Source organism: Mus musculus, chromosome 4 (assembly GCF_000001635.26).
Source record: "Mus musculus strain C57BL/6J chromosome 4, GRCm38.p6 C57BL/6J".
In the NCBI taxonomy this organism is placed as follows: domain Eukaryota; kingdom Metazoa; phylum Chordata; class Mammalia; order Rodentia; family Muridae; genus Mus; species Mus musculus.
The window spans coordinates 140,620,385-140,647,232 of record NC_000070.6 but is presented as its reverse complement, the minus strand read 5'-3'; the positions used below and the strand labels follow the sequence as shown (position 1 = coordinate 140,647,232).

Below are 26,848 nucleotides of genomic sequence, written 5' to 3'. Positions count from 1 at the left end.
AACCAACCAACACAGAGGGGAAATCTGCTGGGCTCCTCCCGTACCTGGGTAGGAGGCTGTGGGAAGAGGAAGGGTCTCTGCACAGACATAGCATCATTGGAGGGCTGGGTGGGAGCTCCGAGCCCTGGAAGATTCTACAGAAGGAAGGTACAGAGTTGCAGGATTATACTCTTCTTAGATCAACTTGAAAAGACCAAGAGGATGGTTATATAGATTGCTAATAACAGCTTAGGTTTATATTGTAGTTCACAGCCAGCCACTCTCTCTTGTTTGACAACAATTCCGGTAATTAGGCAGGGAAGACAACTGTTTAACAGACGAGGAAGCTGAGCAGCCTCAAGGAAGTGGCCGCCTGAGGCTAAGTGAGTGGAGGAGCCTGGATCCAGCTGGGGCTTCCCAACTCCATCCTTGCTGGCCTTTGCAAGCTGGTCTGCAACGCCTCTGTGTTCTTTCCCTGCCCCACGGGGCCAAGGAGTCTCTGTCTGGCCAGTCCAGGCAGATTCGAACTCGTAAACAGTGAGTGTTCTAGGGTTCTCTTGTCATCTCCCTAGACTCCTGCAGGCCCAGCTTCTTGTCTGGTGTCCCTAGACAGACAGGCATTGTCTGTCTGTCCTTATGGGTCTGTGCAATGCTCTGTCTGGGCAGTGCTGTGCCGGAGTTAGCGTGTTTTGATGCGTGAGAGCTGAGCTGGTGGCTGAGATTCAGGAGCTGACTGTTAAACAGCCATTGTTCAGTCATGAGGGAGGTTGGGGGGGGCAGGATGGCTCAGGGGTAAAGCACTTGCTGCCCTGATCCAAGGATCTGAGTTCGAATCCTCAGAACCCACGTGAGAGGTAGAGGGAGGTAGGCAAGGTTTAGGAGGCCAGTTAGCCTGGTATATAGTGTCCGAAGCAGTAGACCCTGTCTCAAAGTAAGTGTAGGATGAGGACCACACTTGGAAGTTGTCCTCTGATCTCCACATATGCTGTGGCATGTGCTTGCCTGCCTTCACAGGTATGATCAAACATATATCATCCGTACACACAGAAACACATATGTACAAAGATGAAAAATTTGTGAGTTAGGGCCAGGTGTGATGATGCACGCCTGAATCCCAACACTTGCAAGACAGAGGCAGGTGGATCTCTGGGAGTCTGAGGCCAGCTTTGTCTATGAGGTGATTTCAGGCCAGCCAGATCCTGTCTCAGATGAGACGGGAAGAGGGATGACACAAGGAGACTTCATTTACTGAGAGCAGCTTGACCAGGAACAGGAGGAATGGCCCAGGCATCGAAAAGCAGAGCAAGATATCCAGGTGACAAGTCAGGGATCTCATGGTGACATTCAGGCCATCTGTGTGGCCAAAGCTGCCTAGGCACTTGGTGTCCACGTCCCATCTGCACAGATTCTGGGACCACATGAGGGAGAGGAGTTGGCTTGCTTTTGGATGGTTTGTGACCTCTGGTTGGGCTTCAGGAATGACAGCTTACTGAGTCTGAGCCAGGTCCTGGACTATGGCTGCTGGGGTCGGCTGTGTCAACACATAGAAGGCATTGCTGAGTTCTACAGATGTTCAAACTGGTCCTTTAACACAGCCACCATCAGGACACAGACACTGTGGCTGACTATGGTGGAGCGATGTGTGGAGCACACCACAGAGAAGGAACGGCCATGGGACCGTATCCCCAAAGGTTCAGCAGACACAACAGGGCTTCAGTGTGGCTCTGGCATCGGGTCTCCAGGGCTATGGCGCAGCAGGACATAGCAGACCTTCCTTAGGTCTAAGATGGTTTTGGGGTTTCCTGGGCATCCATGAAGAAAAGCTATCAGGCCTTCTTCTGGATTTGCCTAGTCCCTTGGGCATCTGCCCATGGGGAGCCTAAGGTGAGCCCTTCTTCCTCAGAGCTTCTCAGTGAAAGTCCATCCCAGAAGGCCCCTGATTGGTGTGCATCCTGAATTCCAGCCACCAGAGACAGCTACCTCTTCCTCCTCCCCTTCCTCCTCCTCTTCACCCTCCTCCTCCTCCTCGTCCCCTTCCTCTTGCTCTTTACCCTCCTCTCCTTCATCTTCCTCCTCACTCTCTTCATCTTCCTCCTCCCCCCTCCTCTTCTCCCTCATCTTCCTCCTCACTCTCTTCATCTTCCTCCTCCCCTTCCTCCTCCCCTCCTCCTCCTCACCCTCCTCTTCCTCTTCACCCTCCTCTTCTTCCTCACCCTCCTCTTACTCCTCCAACCTCCTCATCTTTCTCTTCCTTTTTTCCCTCCTCCCCCTCCTCCTCCCCCTCCTCTTCCCTCCCCTCCTCTTCACACTTTTCTCTCTTCATTGTCTGAAGTGGGTGGAGGGAAGGAGCTGTCAGAGGCCATTCTTATTCAATTTCCATAAGAAAACAATGGTTAAATTAAGTAGGAAAATAAGAGTCTTGGAAGAGAAAACATCTCCAACTGATCGCCCTAGACCCCCCTGAGCGGCTCATCACACACGTGTTCATTCTATTGTGATTATTTTCCTTTCTGAGATAGGGGGTCTCACTGTGTAGACTTGGCTGGCCTGGCTTCCCTGAAGACTGGGCTGGCTGGGAACGTGCATAATTCTTCCCGCCTCTGCCTCCTGAGCGCTAGGAAAAAAGGCTTTTGTCCTCATACCTGGCTATTTTTGTCAAAACATTCATTTATTTTGTGTGTAAGTGTTTGCTTGCATTCATGTGTACCACGTGTGTCTGCGGAGGTCAGGGGAGGGTGTGGGATCCTCTAGGACCGGAGAGTGACAGATGGTTGTGAGCTGCCATGTGGGTACTTGGAACCAAGGAACAAGAACTGGGGCTTCTGCAAGAACAGCCAGGGCCCCTAACCACTGAGCCATCTCTCCCAACCCTTCATTTTACTTTTAATGACACATGTATTTCATGGCCATTTAAAACAAACAAACAAACAAACAAACTTGGAAGAAGCCAGAAATAGCCCTTCACTGTACCAGCTCCAGACGCCCTCTGCACGGGATGGCATGTCTCACCCTCTGCACAGGAAGGCGTGTCTCACCCTCATGCAGCCACTCAATTGCCCCTTGCCTAGGCTCTGTAGAACCCACAGTGCACCAGGTCTATGCTGGCTCTGGAGGGGAGGCTCCACTGCTTGACCCTGGAGTAATTCACTTGCCTGATTTTGTTTCCTCTTCTGCAAAGTGGAGATCAAGCTAGCACTGACTGCTTAGGGGCTGGGGAACCTAACAGAAGCACAGGTGCCCTGGGCTGTGCCCGGGGAGGGCTGTCGGGGTGGGGTGGGGGGGAATGGAGGTTTAAGGTAATTGTTATGTGTGTGAAAAAACACTGCTCTGCACTTTCAACGGGGTCAGTCCTGAGGCCAGAGAATTAAACTGTCAAGAGACAGATTAATAAAGAGAAGGGATGCATGCTTTATCTATGAACTTTTATTATATTTATCTATTATCTATCATCTATCTATGTTCATCATCTACCTATCTATCTATCAGCCATCTATCTGTCTGTCTATCATCTATCTGTCCATCTATCATCTATTTACCTATCATCTATCTATTTACCTATCTATCATCTATCATATAACTGTCTATCATTTATCCATCTATCATCTATCTATCCTGAGTGTGCACATGCACATGTGTGTGTCCACATGTGTGTGTCTGTGTGCATATGTGTGTGTACTAAGTTGAGCATGTAAAGGTCAGAGGACAACTTGCAGGAGTCAGTTGTCTCTTACCTTGTGGGTCCTGGTGATTGAATTCCGGTCACCAAGCTTGATACAAACTCCCATACCCACTGAACCATCTTGCTGGCCCCACGTATTATTTGAGACAGGGCCTTACTCTATGGTCCAGGTTGACCTACTACTCATTATATAGCCCAGGCTGTGCCTGAACGCATAGAAATCTTGCTGCCCCAGCCTCCTGAATGCTAGGTTGAGCTTAGCCTTGAATTTAACTTAGATTTTGGAGACAGGGTCTTCTGGAGCTCATGTTGGTCTAGAACTGAACTCACTAGCCTAGAGTGACCCTGAACTTCTGATCCTGTAGCCTCCCGGGTCCTGGGATGTCAGGTGTGTGCCATCATGCCTGCTTTATGCATTGTTGGGGATGGGACCTGGGGCCTTGTAGGGTCTAGACAGGCACACTACCGACTGAGCCTTGTCTCCAGCCCCGTAAAGCTTTATTTATTTTAAATGTTAAGTTTTAAAAGTTGAGTAGGGCCGGGCAGTGGTGGCACATGCCTGTAATCCCAGCACTTGGGAGGCAGAGGCAGGTGGATTTCTGAGTTCGAGGCCATCCTGGTCTACAGAATGAGTTCCAGGACAGCCAGGACTGTACAGAGAAACCCTGTCTTGAAAAACCAAAAAAAAAAAAAAAAAAAAAAAAAAAAGAAAGAAAGTTGAGTTGGGGCTTCATGTGGGAGCAGTGAGATCCCTGAAGAAGTTAACATCCCAGGTTAACAAAGGATGATGAAATTGAAGTGATCAGCTAAGGGAGAAGGCTGTCAGTCCTGGGAAAGGGCTAGAAAACAGCAGTGAAGCGAGGCTGTGTTAGCTGTAACACATGGGGCAAAAGCACCTGTGGAAGGAAGGGCTCACAGTTTGAAGGTGCACAGTATTTGGGCTCACAGTTTGAAGATGCACAGTCCATCACAGCGGGAAGGCTTGCAGGCAGGAGCTAGAGGCAGCTGGTTACATTGTATCCACAGTCAGGAAGCCGAGGGATGCTGCTGGTTTTCAGCTCAATTTTATCCTTTTCCTTGCTGACTGGAACCTGAGCCCCTGAGATGGTGTCACCCACAATGGGGGGGGGGTGTCCACGATCTTGTGTGTGTGTATGTGTGTGTGTGTCCTCTCCTCAGTCAGCCTCTCTAGAAAGACCCTTGTAGATGGACCAGAAATAGGGCTCCTGGGGTTCTCTGCAATCTGTCCAGTTGAACATCAAGGTCGCCCATCACACATGTTCAGTAGGCCTCTTAGGCAGACAACATTCCTCTGCTTCCTGTTTAAGGGAGAGAGATTTATGTCCCTGTCACAAAGGGAAATGTAGGCCCTGCTTGTAGACAGAAGGGAGCAGGCAGAGACACTCCTGTCCCCTCTGCTTGCACAGGGCTGTCCCCCTGCTTGCGCAGGGCCTTTAGATCAAAAGAATTCTTACACCAGAATGACATATTTTTAGGTAACATTCTTTTTACTTATGCCTTACATGAATTTCTTTAGCGTGTGTGTGTGTGTGTGTGTGTGTGTGCGTGTGTGTGTGTGTGTGTGTCTTGATGCTTTTGTGGATGTCAGAGACAAACTAGAGGTAGTCAAGTCTTTTTCTTCTACTACTTGGGTCCTGGGGATTGAGCTCAGGTTGTCAGGCTTGGTGACAAGTGCCTTGGCATACTGAGCTTTGATGACAGGCTCACAACAGATGGCAGATGGCATTGTAATGGTGGGAGTGTTTGCCAGAGAGGAAAGAAACTGGGAGAAACTGAGATCTCACAGTCCCTTCCCAGGGCAGGCAACAACAACCACCTCAGGATATCAGCTAGATCTCACCTCCCCACCTCTGTGATCCGTTAAGCAGTAGCCTGTCTGCTGATAATTTATCTGAGACACTTGGACTGAGTGGCCACGACTTGGAGGCATTTGCCTGGGTATCCAGGGCTGAGGGCCAGACTCAGGGTAGGGAGGCCATAGTTTCAAGTCAGTGGAGGGGATAAATGGATGGAGACAGCGTGGGAGTTCAGGAAGGTTTGAGCCATACACTGGCACACATGCTCTGTGCTCCACCTACCTCAGTCTCCGTGAGTTGCCATAGTCACTTGAAGATTTTAGCAATCTGCTGGGCGAGGCTGTAGGCTCCCTGGGCCATGGGGAACCAGGGTATAGGTTCAGGTTGTGCCAGGGAGCTTGGATAAGCGTGGGATCAGGGTTATGTGTCTGAGATAGAATCAGCTAGAATTGCAAACTAAGACTTTATGCAGAGGGCGGGTGGAGGGAGGAAGAAATCAGGTGACTTGTAGATTTTTCTTTTGTATACATGGTTGGTGGCAGTGTTAGTGAATGCGCCAGTTTGTGGGGGAGTTGAGGGATGGCTTGGGGGGGGAACGGGATTTGGTTCAGCACGAGGTCACATTTAGAGGTTTGCGCAGGGGCCACATGAGAGTCTGGGAGCCCACTTGTGAGGAACCTGACCTGCATGCAGTTCTAGGGTTGGGATCTGGGAAGATCAACCCTAAGTCAGAGGTGCAAGCATTATTCTGGCTGTGTAGCCAGGAGAGGCTCCCACCACGCCCAGCTGTGTAAAGGGAGGTAGGGCAGCAAGCTACCTTGTCCGTGACCTTGGTGACCTCCTTCGGTCTTGCCAAGAGGTTGCCAGAAGTGTGCAGAGGTCCATCTGTCTGACGCCTGTCTAGTTAGCGCCTTCTGGATACAGGCGCAGATGCAGAGCAGAGATTCGCAGCTGAGGAGGGGGTAGGAGAGCAAGGGGAGGCTGGGGGAGGACTCTGACCACTCATGGGAGACCTCCGAGTCACCTGGAAGGACTTTGGGGCCGTTCAAATGTTTGGGTCCCAAGGGAATGCACAATCAGAATTTTCATCCCGAGGACCTATTGGGTGAGGAGGAAGAGGAGGAGACACAGGAAACCCTTTGAAGCTGGTACAAGCCCCCGAGGACGAGCCTGGTGTCTGAATCTTGCTTGCTTCCTCCTGTTCACTGCTCAGTTCTTTTTTTATGAAGGAGGAGTTCAGAGACTCAGAGAGGTTAAGCAACCTGCCCAAGGTCACAGAGCCTAAGAGGGTGGATGAAACACGCTTTCTCAGGTGCAGACGCAGGAGATTGAGTAACCTCAGGGAGGGGCTCACAGGACAGATCTTTCAGCCTTGAACTTTGTCTTTGTAGTCTCCCGGGCCTCTGGTGATGGGAAGCAGGGCGTGGGTCTTCCCGGAGCCACTTACTTGGTCGGATTGAAAGCTTTCAGGGCGTCAGTTTCTTGGAGTGTCCGGGAAAACCACATGGGTCAGGTCCAGGATTTGATTAACCCGGGTCACATGAGGCCATGGAGGGAGGTTGCCCCATGGGGAGCTGTGTTTCAGAGATGGCAAGCCCACACCTCATGTGGGGATGACAAGATGTCAGGCAGGTCTCAAGGACCCGCCCACTCTGAGTACAGCCTCTGTGGGCAAGCCACGCCCTATAGAGCCCCAAAGCAGGGAGACATGAACGGGGCCTACAGGGCTGGAGTCCTAACCACGGGCATCACGTCCCACCTCGGGCACCGCGTTCCACCATGGGCACCGCGGCTCACCATGGGCACCATGTCCCACCACGGGCACACCGTCCCACCACTGGCACCACAGGCACCGCGGCCCATCATCTGGTTTAGTTGTTTTGTAAGTAAGGCGCAGGCTAATTTATCTCCATTGTACAGATGAGGCGGGCAAACGTGAGCAGTCAGCCCAAAGTCGCACGGTTGCGTGTTAGGTGTGAGCACTGTCCCGTGTGACTCTGGAGCCTTCCCTTGAAACCCTGAGAGTCCCTGTCAGCCTCGGTTTATCTCGGCATGTTGCCTCCTGTTGGCATGTCACCAGGGTAGGATCTTGGTGGGTGGGGCTTTTGCCCACTTAGGGACGCCCGGTCCCTTTGTCTTCATTGGCTCGCCAGAGTCTGGTACTTAGGACTTTTCAGAGACTTTAACATATGCATTAATTATTCTGCCGTGGATTCCCCATTGATCTTGACCTCTGAATGCCTCCATTCCCCAAGTGAGAAGTAGCCTGTCTCATAGATGTTGTATTTGACCCTTCAGGACTGTTGACACCTATTGCCAGTGGAGTTTGGGGGCATCCCTATGAGCTGTGACAACTTGCAATCCACAGACTCCCCTTCCCAGCCCTTTGTTTTCCCACCCTGACTGTCGGATATCACTTCCCCCGAATGTGGGTCATGTGACTGCACCCTGGCTGGGATGGCCGGGGCAACCTGGCTCATGGTGGTGCAGACATTTGGGCAAGGGGGTAGGACACGTGAGGGAGGACTCACTCAGCAATTCCTAGAAGGTTTGGATGTTGCATCAGGGATTTTCTCTAAGCGGGGCCAAGTGTCTGCAAAGGTGGTAGGTGTAAGCAGACGGTCCCGAGTCCTGGAGAACCCACGAGCCAGAATTCTGACCTGAGTCTGTGTCAGATGGGGCTCTGGACAGTCAGCTAAGAATGCCCATCTTTGAACCTCTTAGGGAGGAATTGGGGGGTTTACTGGGATCGGAACCCAGGGTCTGTTTTCCTTCCCGCCCTGGTGCATGCCAGGCAAGTGCTCTACCACACAGGTCAGCCCCAGGCCAGTGTCTGCATGGGAAGCCCCTTTGATGGGTCTGAAGTCTAGGGACTGGCTCGGAAAAGGTGGCGAGATGCTCAGAGCTAGAAATGTTTGGCAGAATGGCTGCCATGTGAGGGGGAGCCCTTTGAGGCCCCGCTCTGAGTTGCCCTTGCCCCCTGCAGCCCCCTGAGGCTCCTCTTGGCTATGTGCCTGGTCACTGGTACTGCCCTGATGGGGAGGTCTCTGGATGTGAGGCGGGTGCTTGACCTGCATCTGTAGAGATGCCCAGGCCAGCAGACCTGGCTGGGCCCAGCTCTACTAAGCTCCTGGGACTTTGGCTTATTCATTTGTCTTTCATTCAGGAAATATTTGTCGAGATCTATGAAGGGCGGCCCCGAGAACACAACCGTCTCCAGTCATAGCCTGACGTGTTGGTGAAAGGCACAGGTGGTCATAGAGATGGCGTAAGCCGGGGTGGGAAACAGGTGCCTGCAAGATATGGGAGTCAGACTGAAAACGGGGAGGCAGCAGGGATTCCTGGGGATCTGAGCTCTTCTAGTATGTTCCAGGTTGGAGTAGAGTTCCAAAGCACTTCTGATGACTTCCTGTCATTTCTTCATCCACTTGTTCTTCTATCTTCTCTAATATTCACCTGCCCTGGCACCTATGCAGCTGTTTACTTACCCATCCGTCCGTCCATCCATCCATCCATCATCTACCCACCCATCCATCTATCTACCCATCCATCCACCCATCCATCCATCCATCCACACATCCACCCATCTATCCATCCACTCATCCATCCACCCATCTATCCATTCACCCTTTAACCCACCCACCTATCCAAAACCCATCCATCAACTCACCTATCACCCCTCTTCTATCCATCCCTTTCATTCACCTACCCACACTTCCATCCATGCACTGATCCATCTACCCATCTACCATGCACTGTTCCACTCATCCATCCATTCACACATCCATTTAGACATTCATTCACCTGTCCATCTACCCCACCCACACTCCCACCCACCCATCTATCCACCCACCCACACATTTATCATTTATCCTCCAGTCCACACATCTCACCCACTCACCTGTCTATCCATCCTTTATCCTCCATCCTCCCACCCAGCTCTGGCTCCTCAGTGTGTGCTGGGGACCCTCAGGGACCTCGACAGATAGAGAGGAAGTATAATCACTTCCCTCTGGGGGTCAGAAAACAAAGCAAATGGCTGAGGCTCTGAATTTCAGGTGCTCAGAAGGGCATGTGCTGGCTATCCTGTGGTCATCATGGGAAGCATTTAGCCTGGGCTGAGGCTCGAGAGAGGTAGTGAGTGGGAGGATCCCAGGCAGATGAGGTGGGGACAGCCTTAGATTGGACGGAGGGTCCAGTCCCTGGGGGCTGGGCAGGTGGGCATCTCTTCCATTGCTAAGCTTAAGCTACGTTTGTCTTCCCCTTCCCACAAGGCTTGGTCCACAGGATCTGCCAACAAACGGTGGGAGCAGCAGATGGGTCAGAACAGAGCCTCTGAGGCACACGGAGGAGCTAGGCTCTGTGGGGCCATGAGCTGGGTGGAGGCGGGGAATGTCACTGTTACACGCTGTCCTGGCTACGCAGACCAAACTGAGGGGTCCCAGCCTTCTCCCTTCCTCCTCTGCCCTTCTTTGGCATTCTCATGCCCCGGGCATAGTGGGGGATGTGTAATGAGTGGGTCATGTAGAGGTGATGGCTGAGACCCTGAGCCTCTTCAATTATTTCTGCCATGTGTGTCATGGGCTAAGTGTCTCAGCCTCTCTCCATTTCTACTTAGTTTTTCTATTTTGGGTAATAGCAGTTGTTGCATGGACTAAGAGATTCATATGGATGATGCGCAGAGTATAGTTAGCACGGAGTGACGGTTGCAGGCTGCCTGGCCTCTGTGGCTGGTATTAACAGTCTCAATGAGGGAAGACTAGACCCAAACCCCACCTATACCTCAGACGGACACCAGGACCTCTCAGCAGGCTGGCTCATTGCTCTGAGCTCAGGTTTCCCATCTGTCTGGGGAGAGACAACCCAAGAGGCCAGGAGCCTTAGCGTCTGACTCATTTGCGTTGTGGCTTCTCCCTGAGGTTGGAAAACACAGGGCCAAACAGGCAAAGTGAACTCTGGGTTTGATGAGGGTCATGGGGTCATGCAGTGACCATAGAGACTGTGGTCAGCTGTGGTCTCTATAGTTCATGTGCTCATGCCCCCCCTCCCCCCAACAGTGTCACGTGCCTGAGATCTTCACAGCTGGGTGCTCTGGCTGGGGTGCTGCCCTGGCTACCATCTTCCATGGACTCATACTCTATCCCCCTCTCCCTCACTTCCTGCTTGGCCCATACTCTTAGGTTGGCTCTGAATTTCAGGTGCTCAGAAGGGCATGGGTGGGTGGGGCATGCTTGATGCGCTGTGAGATCTGGGTCACTGCAGGTAAATATTAACCCATATATCTGGCTTCCATCACAAACTTGTCTGGACTGGCTTTGGGGGACTTGGCTGAATTACAGGCCAGCCAGGGAGGAGAGGGCACCTACTCTGTACTAGGGAGTATGTTCTGGATCTAACCTTGTTCAGGACTGCTGCTAGCTCAGGGTCACACAGCAATGGGGGTGGTCCCGTGGCTTGGCTTTCCTGCAAAATCCTGCTTGTGTCACTGGGACCTGGAGCATCCTGGCTGTCTGACCTATCCCAGGATGCCTTGACTGAGTGATGCCTGAAGTTTGCCTTCTGCCATGCTGATGTGAGGTGGTGCCAGACTTGCTCAGTACATCTTCATGGTAGAACACCATGGGCTCTCCTGAGTCTGGGTTGGGACCTAGGAGTAACCCCTCCCCCCCCAACTAGCCAACCAGGCATCACTGGAAGGTCACTCATTGGGTACCGCAAGAACCCAGGTGTTGAATTACATGCACGCAGCTAGCGTGCAGCTTGGGTCTCTGGTACCTGGGCTCCAGCCTCTGAGTTTTTCTTGTGTCTTTGTCACATTCAGTGTGAGGGGATCCTCTGAGAGGCAGGAACAGAGCCCCATGTCCAAGATGGTGTGAGGACCGAGTGATGGGTACTCATAAGAGTAGGCGCTTGTGGTATGTGTACGGTGTGTGTGTGTGCGAGTGTTTGTGTTTGTGTGTGTATGTATGAGTGTGTGTGTGCACGTGTGCATGAGTGTGTGAGTGCACGAGTGTACGTGTGTGAGTGTGGTGTGTATGTGTGTGATGTGTGTGGTGTGTGTGTGTGTGTGTGTGTGTGTGTGGTGTGTGCGTGCAGGTGTGTTCAACTTTACCCAGGTTCTCAGTGGTCACTCCTTATGGCTGAGAGCCACACTGGGGCTGAGATACCTAAGTCTACTCCCCCATGGTATTGGCTGCTGTAGACAGGACAGATAGGGGTCAGTCCACTAAAGGGCCCTGAGGGGAGAGAAGTTGGGCTTTGCCTGCTCACGGAGGCAAACGGAAACGCTGGCTTTGCCTGCTCACGCTCTTGCAGTCAGAGGTGACCCAGTAGCCCTGTTCAGGAACGTCCTCACTCCCATCTCACAGGGAGGGGTCACATCAGAACGCCAAGGTCACCAATATCATGCCATAGCTGCTGGGCGTTGGTGGCGAAGGCACATGACCCAACATGAGGCCCAACTGGTCCCGATGTGGCTTGGGGTGGGTTGGGTTTCCTGGCTTTCTGGCATGAGCTGGAGCCAGCTCCGCATGGCATATTCTTGGGGACATGAGTCACAAGGCCAGCCTTCCTCTGCAGACTGGTCTTCATTTCACTTTCTGCAATTTCCCCCCCTAATATGGTCTCTTGTGGTTTCCACTTTCCCCTGCTGGGTGCCTTGTCCTGAAAACCTGGCAGGAGTCGTTCCCTGGAAGACGCTATGTATGGGTCTATGGAGGACTGTCCCTGGGCAGCCAGATGGAGGCCGGGGGGCCACGTGGCTCAGGGCAGTGCTTTGAGTATCCTGAGCACTGGCTTTCCCAGTGAGGATGCTGCAGGCTGGGTGTGTCTCATCCCAGGGGCCGTGCTTCTCCTGGCATAGCCAATATCTGAGAGGAGTCTGCTGCATTAAGGACAGGGACAGGGCCTCCTGGGCAACACCCTCTGGGGTTGGGTTGTCACGGGAAGGGAGGCAGCCAGACACACAGGGAGAGATGAGAGGGCTCAATCTGCATTGCCAGGGACCTGGGGAAGGAAGGACGCTGTGAGCAGGGAATATTCTGTACAGGAGTGATGATCCTGGCTCCTTGGTGTTTCAAAGGGGAAAGTGGAGCTGCTGGGGTGGGAGCAAGATACCCCAGCAAGGGACCTGGACTCCAGGCAATACACTCACCCCAAGTGAGGAGCAGGGCAGCTGGGCAGAGTGGCCGGAGCAAAGGCAGTTGGAGGACACTGACTGTTCTAGTACAGCCATACCGCTACAACTGTACACCATGGCACCGAGGCTGGACAAGCATCCTCTGGGAGGCCATCCTGTGCACCGTGGAGTGTTCGGCCCCCACTCCCCTGGTGCTAGAATCACCCCCTCCTCCACCCAGTTGCGGCTTCATCCCCCCTCCTCCCTCACGAGATCCAGTGGCTTACCAGGCACCTTAGTGTGTGTTCACAACCTCAGCGCTTGGAAGACCCGAGGCAGGAGGGTTGAGGCAGGATTGCTGTGAGTTTGAGCCCAGCTAGGACTACACAGCCAGAGCAGGTCTGAACCTCTCTACTTTCAAAATAAAATCCCAGTTTTTGGGTTGGATGCACAGGAAATCTGCAGATGTGTGAACTGAGGGGAGGGGACATATTGGAACCCAGTGGTGACCCTCTCACCCCCACCCCACCCCTGGGAGGAGCAAAGGAACCAGAGGAGCCCCACCCTCCCATCGTCCTTCTGTGGAGATGCTCTGCAGGTATCTGTGAGGTGAAGGGTCCTCAGGGTTGACTGGAGCTCTGCCCGGTCTGCATGTCCTCTTGATGGATGCAGTGGGCAGCCATCAGCTGTGACCTGGAGTACCAGGGAGGAGCCTTGGACCTGGAGAGTTGAGTTGGAATGGGGGATGGGAGGGCGGTCTGCTGGAGCCTCAGTATGCCCTGGAATGCTTCCTGACTTTATGGCTCCTGTGAGCATAGGGCCAAGGTTGTGTCACATGACAGCATCTTCCCAGAGCCTCATGTCGTGGCTGGGTCATAGGAGCCATCATCATCATCATCACCACCACCACCACCATCATCATCATTTTGCTTTGATTTCTATGACAGGATCTCATGTAGTCCAGGCTGGTCCCTTACTCACTATGTAGCCAAGGCTGACCTTGAATGCCTGATCGAATTGCCTTCCAAGTGCTGGGATTATGGGTATGGGCCACGGTGTCTGGTTATTCCGTAGTCCTTGGCACATAATTGGGTGGCTGAAAGTCAAAGAGGGAGGCCGGCTTTTCCTGCTACTCCTCTGAGTAGACGCAGATCCAAATGGGATATGAGACTACTGACCTCGGTTGCCAGGTTTGAGCCTTTGACTTGGAAGACGGTGTCCTTGTCCCTTGCAAGAGCTGCCGGCCATGGGACAACCTTGGATGCAACTGTACTGTGAAGTCGTGGTAGGTAGCATCCGTGTGGTGATCTGGGCACCACCCCTATTTCAACACCTTTTAGTTTAAATTGTTCTGGGTGTGGGCAGCATATGGGGAGGGAGCTGTCCATCTCTCCTGCCCGGGCCATAGGTCTCTGACAGATCACTCGGGCATTGTGCATGTCCCTGAGTGGGTCTGCTGGCCGAAGGGACTTTGCTGGTCCAAACGTTAGCAAACTTTGCTGGCCGTATGTGTGTGTGTATGCATGTATGTTTGTATAATTATTTTTTGGGTGTGCATCTACACACATGTGCACATGTATATGCATGCACGCTACATGTAGAATGTCCCTGGGATTGAACTTAGGCTGTCAGCCTTGGTGGCAAGCTCCTTTACCCGCTGAGCCATTTTGCCTGCCCAAGCCAGTTATTTTTCAGGCCTGAGAAGGAAGTGTAGGCTTCGGTCCCCGTGCTTGTGGCTCTCTCTGGGGATGGGTACCGGGCTTGTGGCTCTGCAAGTGACCCAGTGCAGCCTGTACAGGCTCAAGGGCTGGAGGTCCTCTCCCCGCCACCCCACAACCATGGTCATTGCTGTATTTACATAATGAAAGACAGACCACCTTGCTGTCTAGATTTCAACTTCTGCCTCTCTCCTATTGAGTCTCCACCCCCTTGTCCTGGAATCACAGTTGTAAAGAGGACAGGAGGCTTGGAGAGCTAAGGGTTAGCTCACCATTGGGCCATAGTGGCTATCCCAGGATGCATTAGCTGTCTCTCATTCCCCACAGTGAGAACTGCTCTCGACCAGACACTGCAGGGAGGCCTGGCCAACACACACCCTTCACTATCCCAGGAAGGGCAATGAGGGGCTGGGGGGGGGGAGTGTGAGGCAGAGCACTGTAGTCTGGGAACTATGTGATTATTTATTCATTCAATAAGTAGTTATTAAGCACCTACTGTGTCCAGGTTCCCGCCAAGGCATTTTATAGGAATGGCTACTTTATTGATTTGTCTATTTATTTGCAGTGCTAGGGCGTCCTATGGCTCATTTAACTCTTCCTGTGCCCTGTGTGGTAAGGGCTTTCAGTGGAAGAGGAAGCCAGGATCAGATAAATGAACTAGTGTGCTTCAGGGTCCTGCCCTGCTCATGGGGCCACATGGAACCTACACATATGGTGGCAGAACTCATTCTTCGTAAGATGGTGGCCAAAGTCTGACAGTGGCACATAGGGCATTGCAAAGATATGTGGTAGGACAGAGGTGGCTTCAGAGCAGAAAGGGTCAGGGGTGGTGGCCTCCCTTTGCCACTGTGAAAGCAGGGCACGGCAGGGTGGGCGGAAGCGTAGGGCTCTGTGATTTCAATATAGTGGGGAAGGAAGCTGAGGTGAGAGAGCAGGGAGCACTACCAGCTGGGATGTGGAAGAGAGCAGGGAGCACCTACTGGGATGTGGAAGAGTGGGGAGCACCAACTGGGAGTGGCAGGGAGCACTAAATGGGATGTGGAAGAGCGGGGAGCACCAACTGAGAGTAGCAGGGAGCATCATATGGGATTTGGGAGAATGGGGAGCATCAACTGGGATGTGGGAAAGTGAGGAGCACCAACTGGGAGAGCAGAGAACATCACCTGGGATGTAGGTAACCCCCAGAAGTCTCTTGAGGCATGCCTCTGATAGCCATCTCTAGTCCATTTTGTCAGTTGATTATGAAAGAGAGTAGGAGTTTGGGGAAGTTCCCTGCCTGGGCCAAGGTCATGGTCCTGACTCTGTTCAAAGACCGTGGGGGTTCAGGACTCAGAGCTCCATCCAGCTTCCCCTGGCCCTTTCCACACCCCAGGTAGACAGACAGCATCTTTTCTTGAAGTCAAGTGTAAGGGAGGCTGGTGAAAGTGCTGGCCCGATCCCGCGGCATCTTGCCAGCTCCTGCGAACTTCGGACACTGGGAACAGACAGCCTTGGGGCTCAGCTATGGACTAGCTCTGATTAAACTTGACTGTGGGCAGCTCTGAGCCTCAGTTTCCTCTGTGGATGTGGATTGGTGGTGCCAGGCAGTCTGGCTTGGGGCAGGGTCAGAGTATATGAGCCTCCCCCACCTTGCTCCAGAGATGCTGAGAGCAGCTGAAGGCCACTCTGAGCTCCCTGGGAAGGGACAGCACCCCACACAGGGCACGGCTTGATCTCTCTGAGAGTTCAGCCAGGGCTCTCCTAGGCTAGGTGGCCCCAGGTCCTCCGAGTGCCTTGGGCTTGACCTTGTGTTTATCTGGAGGCGGCAGACTCTGCTGCCCAGCTTCCCCCGTCATGGATGGGTGAGCCAAGCTGTTTTTAGCTGAGTTTTACAGACGCTTTCCTGCTGAGCGCTCGCTCCCTGAGGTCAGAGAGGAAGAGTCCGTGACAGACTAGAGCAGGGGTGGCTCTCAGAGTGCCTTCCACTCTGCACATCCAGCCTCGTCTCTTCCCTGGAAAGCCGAATGAGCATCCTAGTCCCCACTTGCTGCCCACAGAACTGACGGTGGCCACCATAGCGGTCCAGGGTCCCGGCCTCCTCACTGGGCCACGTGCTTCTGACTCATCCAAGGAAGAATGTGGTGTTTTGGGAGAAGTTTTTAAAAATAGCCCAAGTCCTTCTCAGCCCTGCCCCACCCATTTCTCCTGACCAGTCCCTGGAGAGGGACTCAGATCTCATTCCACACTGGTTTTGGGGGTGCCTTGCCTCTCGCACAGCCTAGGGTATGGTGAGGGTATCAGGCAGGTTCTCTCAGATGAAGTATGTGGGTGCAGGCTGAGGTAAGAGGAGGAGGCCTACTCTAAGAGTGGGTGCTGTGTTTGCCTTCTTCCTCAGGAAACTGCCTGGGGGCAAGGAAACCTCCCCTCCATCCCTCCCTCTGTCTCTCTCCGTCCCTCCGTTCGTCTGTCTGTCCCTCCCTCCCTCCCTCCCTCCCTCCCTCCCTCCCTCCCTCCCTCCCTCCCTCAGTTGATGCATAAAACCACAGCTTTCATCATAAAGGGAATAAGAGAGAGTTTACTCTGGAGCCATTTTGAGTGACCATAGCCTGAGAACACAGATGTTTTAAGTTTCCACACAGTGTACGTTCCAACATGGACGCAGTTTTATGAAGTTTTTGTAGCTCCACAGAACAACAAACAAAGGTCACAAATTAAGGCGAGTTGAAAGCATCTTGGTGGGCCCATTAGAGAGCAGGTACAGCAAGGTGAGGGGAAAGGAGAGCTACTCTTCAGGCCCAAGAGGCTCTCTGGTGACACGCTTAGGGTTCGGATTGGTGAGAGGTAGTCACCTGCTGAATTAATAGATGGCAAAAAAGTTTTTATCCTAGGGGGCCAAGGAATGGCATCCCTGGAGGGCCAGAACTTAGCCCAAGATTAGGTAATCAGTTTCTGGACTGGTAACATTCCAACCTCCACAGGCCTGCATCAGCCAGTCAGCTCCTGAGGGAAGACGTCTTTTCTTCACTCCTCACTCACTAGGTCCCCCTAGCTCCTCCGAGTGCCAGGCTGTGCTCCCGGGGCTGTGGGTAGTGTGAATACAGCCATCATGCTCGCCTCTGTGGTGGTCACTGGCTAGGAAGGGGGAAGGGATGGGGCCGACACCTAAGGGTGTGAGGCTGTAGCTCAGGAGGCAGACCGCTCACCTGGCATGCACAGAGGCCGGGATTCGATCCCCAGACTCATAAACCACATATGGGAGCCCAACCCTGTAATCTCAGCATTTGGGAGGTAGAGGCAGGGGGATTAGCAGATTTAAGGTCACCCTGGGCTATGTAACAAGTTTGAGGCCAGCCTGGGCTACATGAGACCCCATCTCAAAAAAGCAAATGAGGGGCCAGAGAGATGGCTCAGCAGTTAAGAGCGCTTGCTCTGTTTTGCAGAGGCCCTGGATTCAGTTCCCAGTACACACATTAGGTTTCTCACGCCTATACCTCCTGTTCCAGGGGATCCAATGCCCTCCTCTGGCCTCTGTGAGGAGGAAGAGGCCTAAAATCCACAGCAAAGCTGTCAGGAAGTACTGAATACTGTGGAGGAAGGCAGGGGGGCTGGGCTGCAGACAGCATGAGGGCCACATTGGGAGCCCTGTGCAGGTCACTCTCACAGGAGGAGCTTGGAGCAGAGCCCTGATAGAAAGGGAGACAGCCATGTGGTAGTATGTAGGAAGAACATTCTAGACAGAGGGAGGTGGTGCATGCATGCGGATGAGGGAACTTCCTGGTGGCCGTGACTTGAGTGGAGTGAGCTCTCAGGGAGAGATGGGGGCGGAAGCAGGGAGATCAAGAGGGCCTTGTGGGCCAAGATGAGGTAGGAGCTTGTGAAGGTCCCAAGCAGAGGATTCGTGTGGCTCCTGTGTTCACCACAGAAGTACAGGGAGGAGGGGGTAGGACACCCATGAGGTTGTAATAATAGTTCAGGTTAGTGATGCTCATGGTTTGAACCAGCTGGTGAGACGCGCTCAGGCCCTGGCATGCCTAAACGAAAGACCGCAAGGTTGTGGATAGATAGGACGGTGTGTGTGTGTGTGTGTGTGTGGGGGGGGGGTAGGGTAGGAATTACCCCAGGCACTGCTAGGAGCAGAGCTGTTGTGAGATCAAGTGAGCTGGCCCGCAGGGAGGAGCAGGTGGCCAGCCATCAGGAGGGCTGAGACACTGTCTGCCGTGGACTCAGAAATTGAGACTCCAAGGACAACGGAGTCAGGGTGCTGAGCAGACAGCAGGCAAGGGGCTGATGTGCAAGAGAAGGTCAGTCTCATCAGTGTGGAGACAGCAGCGGGTGGGGTGGGGAGCCACAGAGTGGGTGAGATCACTGGAGCAGAGGGCAGGGGGAGACTGTCTGGTCTGAGACAGAGCCTGGGATCCAGGCTTGAGGTGGGAATTAGGGGTGGAGGCAGGAAAGGTGGCTGAGAGCAGCTGAGGCAGAAGAGGGAGAGACTGAGGAAGGGAGCCGCGGGTGTGTAGAATGAGCCTCTGGTGACCTCAGGATCCACCGGCTCGGGGTGGTGAACTGAGGTAATTTCTTGTAGGAGAGAACAGGAGAGCTGGAGACAGATCCCAGCCTTGCTTCTTAGGAGCCTTTTGTAGATGTGCGTGAAGGAATGGGGCGACAGGTAGAGGAGATACAGGGTGAGGGGAATCTTTTCTCTCTACTCCTCTTCCTCCTCTTTTTCTTCCTCCCTTCTTTTCTTTCCTTCCTCTCTCCATCTCTCCCAGGGCAGGGTCTCATGTAGCCCAGGCTAGTCTTAGACTTGTTGTGTATCCAAAAGTAAACTCGAATTTCTGATCTTTTCTTCCTCCCTCCCTCCCTCCCTCCCTCCCTCCCTCCCTCCCTCCCTCCCTCCCTCCCTCCCTCCCTCTTTCTTTCTTTCTTTCTTTCTTTCTTTCTTTCTTTCTTTCTTTCTTTCTTTCTTTCTTTCTTTCTTTCTTTCCTTCCTTCCTTCCTTCCTTCCTTCCTTCCTTCCTTCCTTCCTTCCTTCCTTCCTTCCTTCCTTCCTTCCTTCCTTCTTTCTTTCTTTCTTTCTTTCTTTCTTTCTTTCTTTCTTGGTTTTTCGAGACAGTTTTTTCTTTGTAGTCCCAGCTGGCCTGGAACTCACTCTGTAGACCAGGCTGTCCTCGAACTCCTAGAGATCCGCCTGTGTCCCAAGTGCTGGGATTGAAGGTGTCCGCCACCACGCCCGGTGCACTTTTGATCTTCTATCCCGCACCTTCCAGAGAGTTGAGACAGGCATGTGTCGCCGTGCCAGGTTTTATGTGGTGCTGAGAGTTGAACCAGGGCTTTGCACAAGCTCATCAAGGTACCTGACTCTTTGAGTTACAGCTTCAGCCTTGTTTAAAGAGGAGGTCTGAGCTGGGTGGAGGTGGCGCACACCTTTGATCCCAGCACTAGGGGAGGCAGAGGCAGGCAGACCTCTGTGTTGTGGGTCAGCCTGGTCTACAGAGTGAGTTCCAGGGCTACATAGAGAAACCCTGTCTCAAAAAAACAAACGAAATGAAACGAAACAAGACAAGACAAGACAAGACAAGACAAGACAAGACAAGACAAGACAAAACAAGGTCTGATAAGTAGCCCTGGCTGGCCTGTAACTTTCAAGGTATACCTACCGGTCTAGCTTCCAATTCATGGTGACCCTGTCCCTGCCTCCTAAGTGCTGGGTTACAGGCTGGAATCACCCTGCCTGGCATGTCTCTGTGTTTTTAAGGTGGGCAGTCACATAGCCGTGAAGGTGAGCTAAGATGTGTGCTGCTGACCTCAGCATTGACCCAGGGAGAGGCTCTGCTCCAGACTACACAGTCTTCCTTCGGCACCTCAAGTTTTACCTCACTCTGGTATCACGCACTGTCCATCAACATGCATTGTCACATGCTGTGAAGGCAATGACAGGCCAGGCAGGTGCTGCTGCTGAAGAGGCCCTCAGGGTTTCATTCGTGTGTGTGTGTGTGTGTGTGTGTGTGTGTGTTTGTGTGTGTGTGTGTGTGTATGTGTGTGTTGTGGTGTGTATGGTATGTGTGTAATATGTGTGTATGAGGTGTGGTGTGATTGTGCATATGTGGTGTGTATATGGTGTGTGTATGGTGTATGTGATATGTGTGTGGTGTATGTGGTATGTATGTGTATGATTGTGTGTGGTGTGTGTGTGGTGTATGTATGGTATGTGTGGTATAGTATATGTGTGTGGTGTGTATGGTGTGTATGTGTGTGGTGTGTATGTATGGTGTGTGTGGTATGTGTATATGTTTCATGTGTGTGGTGTATGTGTGTATGTGTGATGTGTGGTGTGTTTAAGGTCAGAGGACAACTTTGGGAGCTCACTTTTCTCCTTTTACCTTCTTGAGACAGGGTCTTTTCTACCTGCGGTAGCTCTGCACACCGCAGCATAACTGGTGCATTGGCTTCTGTGCGATTCTCCTGTCCCTGCCTCTGTCTTGCTGCGATCACAGGGGTGTGTTGCTGCATTGACTGTGTGCCTTCCAGGGACTGACCGGAGGCTGTCGGGCCTGCAGGGCCAGCACTGTCACCTACTGAACCCTAGCACATTCCTGACCTGAATTCTTAGCCTGCAGACATCTCTGCATGATCCGCCTGATCTGGAGGACTGGAGGTCACAGGGAGGGGCCTCAGAGAGGGTTACCTTGTACTAGGTCACACTGTAGCCCTTGCTGCCCTGCTGGATAGGGTGCCATTGGACTATGGTGGGAAGCTCTGTGGGCATGGAGGGAGGTGATGGTGTGCAGCTTAGCGCCCACCTGAGTGTGTGCTGAGCCCGAAGCAGTGTGGCCTCTTAGTGTGAGATCCCTTGGTGAGCTCTGGTCAGGTCCCAGGCCAAGTTCATCCCTCACCCCAACCATGGGAGCCTCAGGTGCTCAGCGTGCACGCACCCACTTCACTCACGCAGGGGAGTTAGCTCAGCTTGGACACAGTGAGCTCCAAGGATCCTCTGCCCCAGAGCGCTCCATACAGCATCTTCTTGGAGGTGGGTTGCAATACCCATCTATCCTGTCCAGGGACCCACCTGTCAGAATGGGCAGGGTCATTCCTACCATGATGTAGGGCCTGTACCTGCACCCAGTGCCTGCCACCTGAGGACTGGTAGCTGGGTTCCTCTGGCAGCCAGGCTAGCAGGAAGTGGGCACTGTGCTCATGAAAGTGCTTACTGAATGGCATAGGGGTGAGAGATTTGGGATGCAAGGAAAGAGGGGTGAGATTAACCCTGTGGAGGTCAGGGCATGTGAATTGGAGTCCTGGGGACATGGCCAACATGTGTTGAGGCCACACATGGACTTTGGATGCTTCTGACATTTGAGGCTGGATGTCATGGGACTTGTGTCTGTGCATCTCCCACCGTATCCCAGAGTCCCCTTAAGATGCCCTCCGTTGATCCCTTGGCTCTAGCCCACCACCCTTCCCCTGCCTGTCTGGACCATTGTCCCCATCTCAAGCTCCCAATGATGCTAACTCAGTCACTTCATTATGCCACGACTTCCCTGCTCTCAGAAATAAGGGTGGCAGAACTCCCTCTTAGCCTGGCACTTGTCCCCTGGGAAGTGGCTTCCTTTTCCAGGTAGGGAAGCTGACTTGGCCCAAGGCAGTGATGGGGACAAGCCTATGTCTCAAGGTCACTCATCTCTGCTCTCTGGGTCACAGTTTGGGATGTGTCTGGGAGTCCAGGATCCCCAGAGAAGAAGCTGGAACAGTATAGCTGCTGGACTGGAGGAGGCTTTCATACGCACTCCAGCCTGGCTGGACCCTGGGGACAGCAGGGTTAATGTGTCTGGGACTGGGAGGGGGAGGGAGTCTGAGTCTGGTGACAGCCAGCTTCTTCTCCAGCCAGCAGCTTCTCCAAAGGGCTCTGGTTTCCAGGGCAACAGACCCCAGAGTCCCCTCTGGCCTGCCTGTGGGGTGGCTCCTTCCCACAGAGGCCCAGGGGGCGGTGCCCCTCACCCTTCCTTCATTGACCAGGGGCTGGCCTAGGAGCTCGTTTGGGGTGGGTCGGGCACCTACCCTGAGCTGGGGACAAGGGATCCTTTGTTCCTAGGTAGCCTCCATTGACCAAGCCTCGCCCACTCCAGGGAGGAGAGATTCCCTCCCTGTTCCCTGCAAAGAAAGGAAGTTTAAGAAGAGACAGGGGCCTGAATGACCCAATGTCTAGGGGCTCAGTGTCTGCAGGCTCAGAGGGGAGGAGCCAGAGCCCTCCGCTGTCTCTTTGGTTTACTCTGCCGCCTGGAGCTCGCTCGCTCTCTCTCTCTCTCTCTCTCTCTCTCTCTCTCTCTCTCTCTCTCTCTCTCTCTCTCTCTCTCTCCAGCACGTCCCTTCCTCCAGAGGCAGCAGCTGAGGGACAGCCCTGCCTTCTCTTCCTGTGCCTCCAAGCTCAGTGGCCTGAAGACCTCAGGGACGTCCCTCGCTCCTCTCAGTCTGGTTCTGGGAAGGAAGGAATTCAGATAGCGACTGGCGACTTTGGGATTGGCTTCCTTTCTGCCCCTTGGCTGGTCCTGAGCTGTAAGAGCCACCTGTGAAACAAAATCTCCCCGTTAGGGCATTTATGAAGAACTGAAGTGGTCCCCCCCCCCCCACTGCCATCCCAATCCTCTTACGCTGAGGCCAGGTCCAGACCGTGATCACTCAAGTGCCTCTTGATTGCTCTCTGCCCAGTTTCTTCGTGAGCCATCCCTGCGTGGACTCTCCACCAGGCGGCCCTTGGTGCCGAGGAATTCCAAGGGCTGGACTTTGCAAGGTAGCCCTGGTGCCCCTTCCCGGCTGGGACTCAGGCCCATTTCCTGCATGGAACCCTTGGGGCAGAGTCCCTGTGAAAGGATTTTAGTGCATGCTTCCCTCCTTCTACCTGAAGCCTGTCCCTACAGCTGCCCCAGCTCTGTGCCCTTACCCCCAAGCGGGGACATGCTCTGTATTTAGTTGGGCAGCTGTTAGGCACTTGCTCTAGGCCACACTCTGACCACCCTTCCTGGAGATGAAGTGCAGCCAGTGTGTCCCAGAGCTTCTGGTCTAGTGAGCAAGACCCCTGTAATAGGGGCTGTGTCACCAACCTTGTGTGTGTCCTGTGCTGTTTCGAAAATAACCTCTTGGCTTAGGAGTGGCCACACCCCAAGTCAGAACCTCCATGTGTCTTTTTTAGAAAGCTCCGCAGCCAGGGCCCAGAAGCTACTATGTGAATCAAAGGAAGGGTCTCAATGGAGAAAGTGGGAGTGGGGTTTTGAAGGTTTAGTAGGAGTTTGCCGATTGAGAGAGGATTCCATCTGGAGAGAACAAACCATCTGAACCAAGGCCCAGAGGTCTGAATCGGGTCCCTGCTGTCACGGGCAGCGGAATTCCAGGACAGGCCAAGAGCCACTGAGACCTGAGACTGGAGGGGACAGGTAAGGGCTAATGTGGGAGGGCCTTGTTTAGGGCCTGGATGAGGAAGCAGCTGACCAGCGTTGTCAAGCTGTGGGAGAGTCACTGGGGTTCCTGAGGTGGGAGACCAGTTAGCCAAGTACCTATCTGATGAGAGCTGGAAGCTAGAGACACTTGAGGACAGTGGCCCCAGCCCTAGCTCCTTGCTACCCGCCCTTCCGGTCTCCACCTCCACTGGCTTTGTTGTTTGTTTGTTTGTTTTTCTGGCATCCAGAAGCCAGGCTTTGTTGTTTGTTTGTTTGTTTGTTTGTTTTTCTGGCACCCAGAAGCCAGACACGCTTGCTGCCTCTGAGGCTGGAGTTCCTCAGCCTGGTGGCTGGGCCACAGCCTGCTTCCTGTGTCATTTAAGGGTGGCCAGAAGCTGTCTGGTGTAGTCAGTGCAGCTGGACTCTGCCCCCTCCCCTCCCTAGGACCACCCCCCACTGTTGTCAGTGTCTGGCTTCACTCCCAGTCCTTCCTGAAGTCTGAGTCCCCCAGGGAGTGTTTCCTGGGGTGCACGAGGGAGGAAGTGGGATGAGAACCGCTCAGAGAGTTCCTCACATATAGGCCAGTGCCTAGGAACTGAGTTTAACTCGTGAGACCTGCCACTACCACCACCAACCTGTATTTAGGGTTCAAATCCAGAGGGAGGGGAAACCCCAGGGAAACCCACAGGCCAGCTGACTGAGTTACTAGCTGGGAGGGAAGACATGTCAAAGTGAGCCTCTGTGAGGCTGCTGGATGCTTCCTCTCTGGGGTCTGACGGTCACTGAACTCCACACGGCCTATATACACCATAGGCCTATACGCTCCCCCCACCCTGAGCCCAGGCTTTCTGCCTTGTACCCTGCGGGTCACCCCAAAGAACAGTGTGATGTGAAAAGGAGCAGCTCTGGGGTCCACCTGCCTGTCAGGCTTATTTTTAAAAGATGTCCACAAGAGGAGCAAATCTATAATCATACAACCAGAATGTCACGTGGTCAGTATTTTGATTTTAATGGTGGCCATGCTGGCTATGGGGCTGTTCCTTGTCCAATTCTTCTTCTTACTTAGATTAGGACCTCTTTCTGCTCCGGAAAGGTGTTCCCTGCTTTGGGTAGCACGGCCAGAACTGGGATTTATGCTCAGGAATACCTAGATTTAGATTTCTGCTTTGAGCCATGGCCTTTACAGTCACTGCCTGGCTTATGCTGTGCCCACAGGGGAAGGTCCGTCCCTTTCCTTGGACTTGGTTTCCACAGCTGGTTAGCAGCAGCGCCACATTGGAGTCCATTTCTAATTCTGAGGATGTGCTGAGGGTCTTGGCAGGCGAATGTAGGAGGATTGGAATTTTAAGGTCATCCTAAGCTACATAGTAAATTTGAGGCCAACCTGGGCTACATAGGATTCCGTCTTAAGTAGTAACAAGAAGAAAATGGCAGTAGATTGGCTGAGGGTGTGTTCTGTGATCCTGTAGTCCTGAGCCTGGGTTCCAACCTTAGTGTCAGAAAGAAAGTGGATGGTTTTCACTGTGTGGCTGCTTTTTCTCTTTTCTTTTCTTTCCTCCAAGGCCCCTCTCTTTCTTTTTCCCTTTTGTTTTTTCGAGACAGGGTTTCTCTGTGTAGCCCTGGCTGTCCTAGAACTCACTCTGTAGACCAGGCTGGCCTTGAACTCACAGATCTACCTCCCTCTTCCTCCTTAGTTCTGGGATTAAAGGTGTGCAACACCACCACCCAGCTTCTTTGTCGTTCCCTCCCCAGTGCTCACTGCACAGGGGCTGAGGGGAGGAAGAACTCCCTGCCGTATTCACTGGCCCATCACGGTTTTATCCTGGCTCTGCCCTCCTGGCACTGCTCTTGCAAAATATAGCCAGGGGTGCTGAGGACAGGGCTCCGTACACAGTGCTTGCCAGACTTGCACAAAGCCCTGGGCTCAGCCTTCAGCATCGCATAAACTGGTCATTACAGTGCACATCTGTGATCCCAGCCCTCGGGAGGTGAGTGTGGAAGGGTCAGAAGCTCCGAGTCAGCCTCAGCTACACAGCTTGAGGGCTAGCCTGGTCTAGCTGTAAGAGACCTTGTCTCTAAACAAACCACCAAGCAAAAAAATCAAAAAGAAGGAGGAGGAGGAGAAGAGAAGAAGAAGAAAAAGAAGGAGGAGGAGGAGGAAGAGGAAGAGGTATAGGAGGAGGAGGAGAAAAAGAAGAGAGGAAAAGAAATGTAGAAAGGTTCTGGAATGGCTGGCCTCTGTCCTTGCCTAGCTACTTTAAGATGCTATGTCTTCCCCTTCAAGAGAGCCGGCCACAGGGAAAGCCTAGCTTGGCCCTGTCTCACAGCACAATCACCTGGGCTCCAGCTCCCATCTAGGAAGCTTCCAGAGCCTGTATAGCTCAGGAAAATACAGAGGATCTACGTCCTAGATCCTTATCTCTAGATGTAGACACCAGGGCTGGGCAGTGGTCACATGGGACTCTAGCCTGGGCCCCAACTCCAAAACAAACTGGTCGTCACAGCCTGTGCTTTATGTCTTAGCAAATAGAAGACTTACTGGCAGAGAGCATTGTCCCTGAGTCCCCTTTGGAAGTTGTATCTGTGTCCTCTGTATTTCTTGTTGCCCACGGCACGGGGGCCTGTAGAGGCACCGTGGGTAGCTGTGAGCCCATCCCCTCACTTCCCCCACATCCTTCAGAGACTAGTAGCTTTGCGCAGAGTGGCAGCCACAAGCCCGTGAGTGTGAATATGGCTCACTAGCATATGTCCTTGCTTGGAGGAGGTTCCAGCTCTACCTCCCTTTTAGCCTGGATCACGTGCCTCCAAAGTCCAACTCTTAAGTCCAGGGGGGCAGTGTAGCCAGAGTGTTGAGCAGAGTTCCTGGGATCAGAGTCCTGTGCTGTGTCCTGCTCTGTCAGCTGCCCACCTTGGTTGTGTGTTGTGACCTGGGGCAAACCTTAACGTCTCTGGCCTCAGTTTCCTTCTCTCTAAATGATGGGGTGATGTGAGCATAGATGGCAAACATGGAGGAAGTTTCTTGTTCCGTAAGTACTGTCGCATGCTTTCTTGTCTCAGAGAAACCTTAGGCTCTGAAGGAGGAGCAGGAGAGGGGAGGGCATGGGACTTCTCAGCCTGGCGGGGAAGGGCTC

General features: G+C 53.1%; 1 protein-coding gene across 12 annotated transcripts in view; it reads left to right on the top strand.

Moving 5' to 3' along the window:
- Nucleotides 1-26,848, top strand: part of Arhgef10l (Rho guanine nucleotide exchange factor (GEF) 10-like) — a 151,523-nt gene that overhangs the window by 18,775 nt on the left and 105,900 nt on the right. Inside the window, exon 1 of one of the 12 annotated variants that reach the window (XM_006539201.4) lies at nucleotides 26,550-26,743. The exons of the other annotated variants lie outside the window; for them this stretch is intronic. The gene's annotated coding sequence lies outside the window, so the exon portion shown is untranslated. Of the gene's footprint in view, nucleotides 1-26,549; nucleotides 26,744-26,848 lie in introns of those variants that run through there. 12 annotated transcript variants of the gene reach the window in all.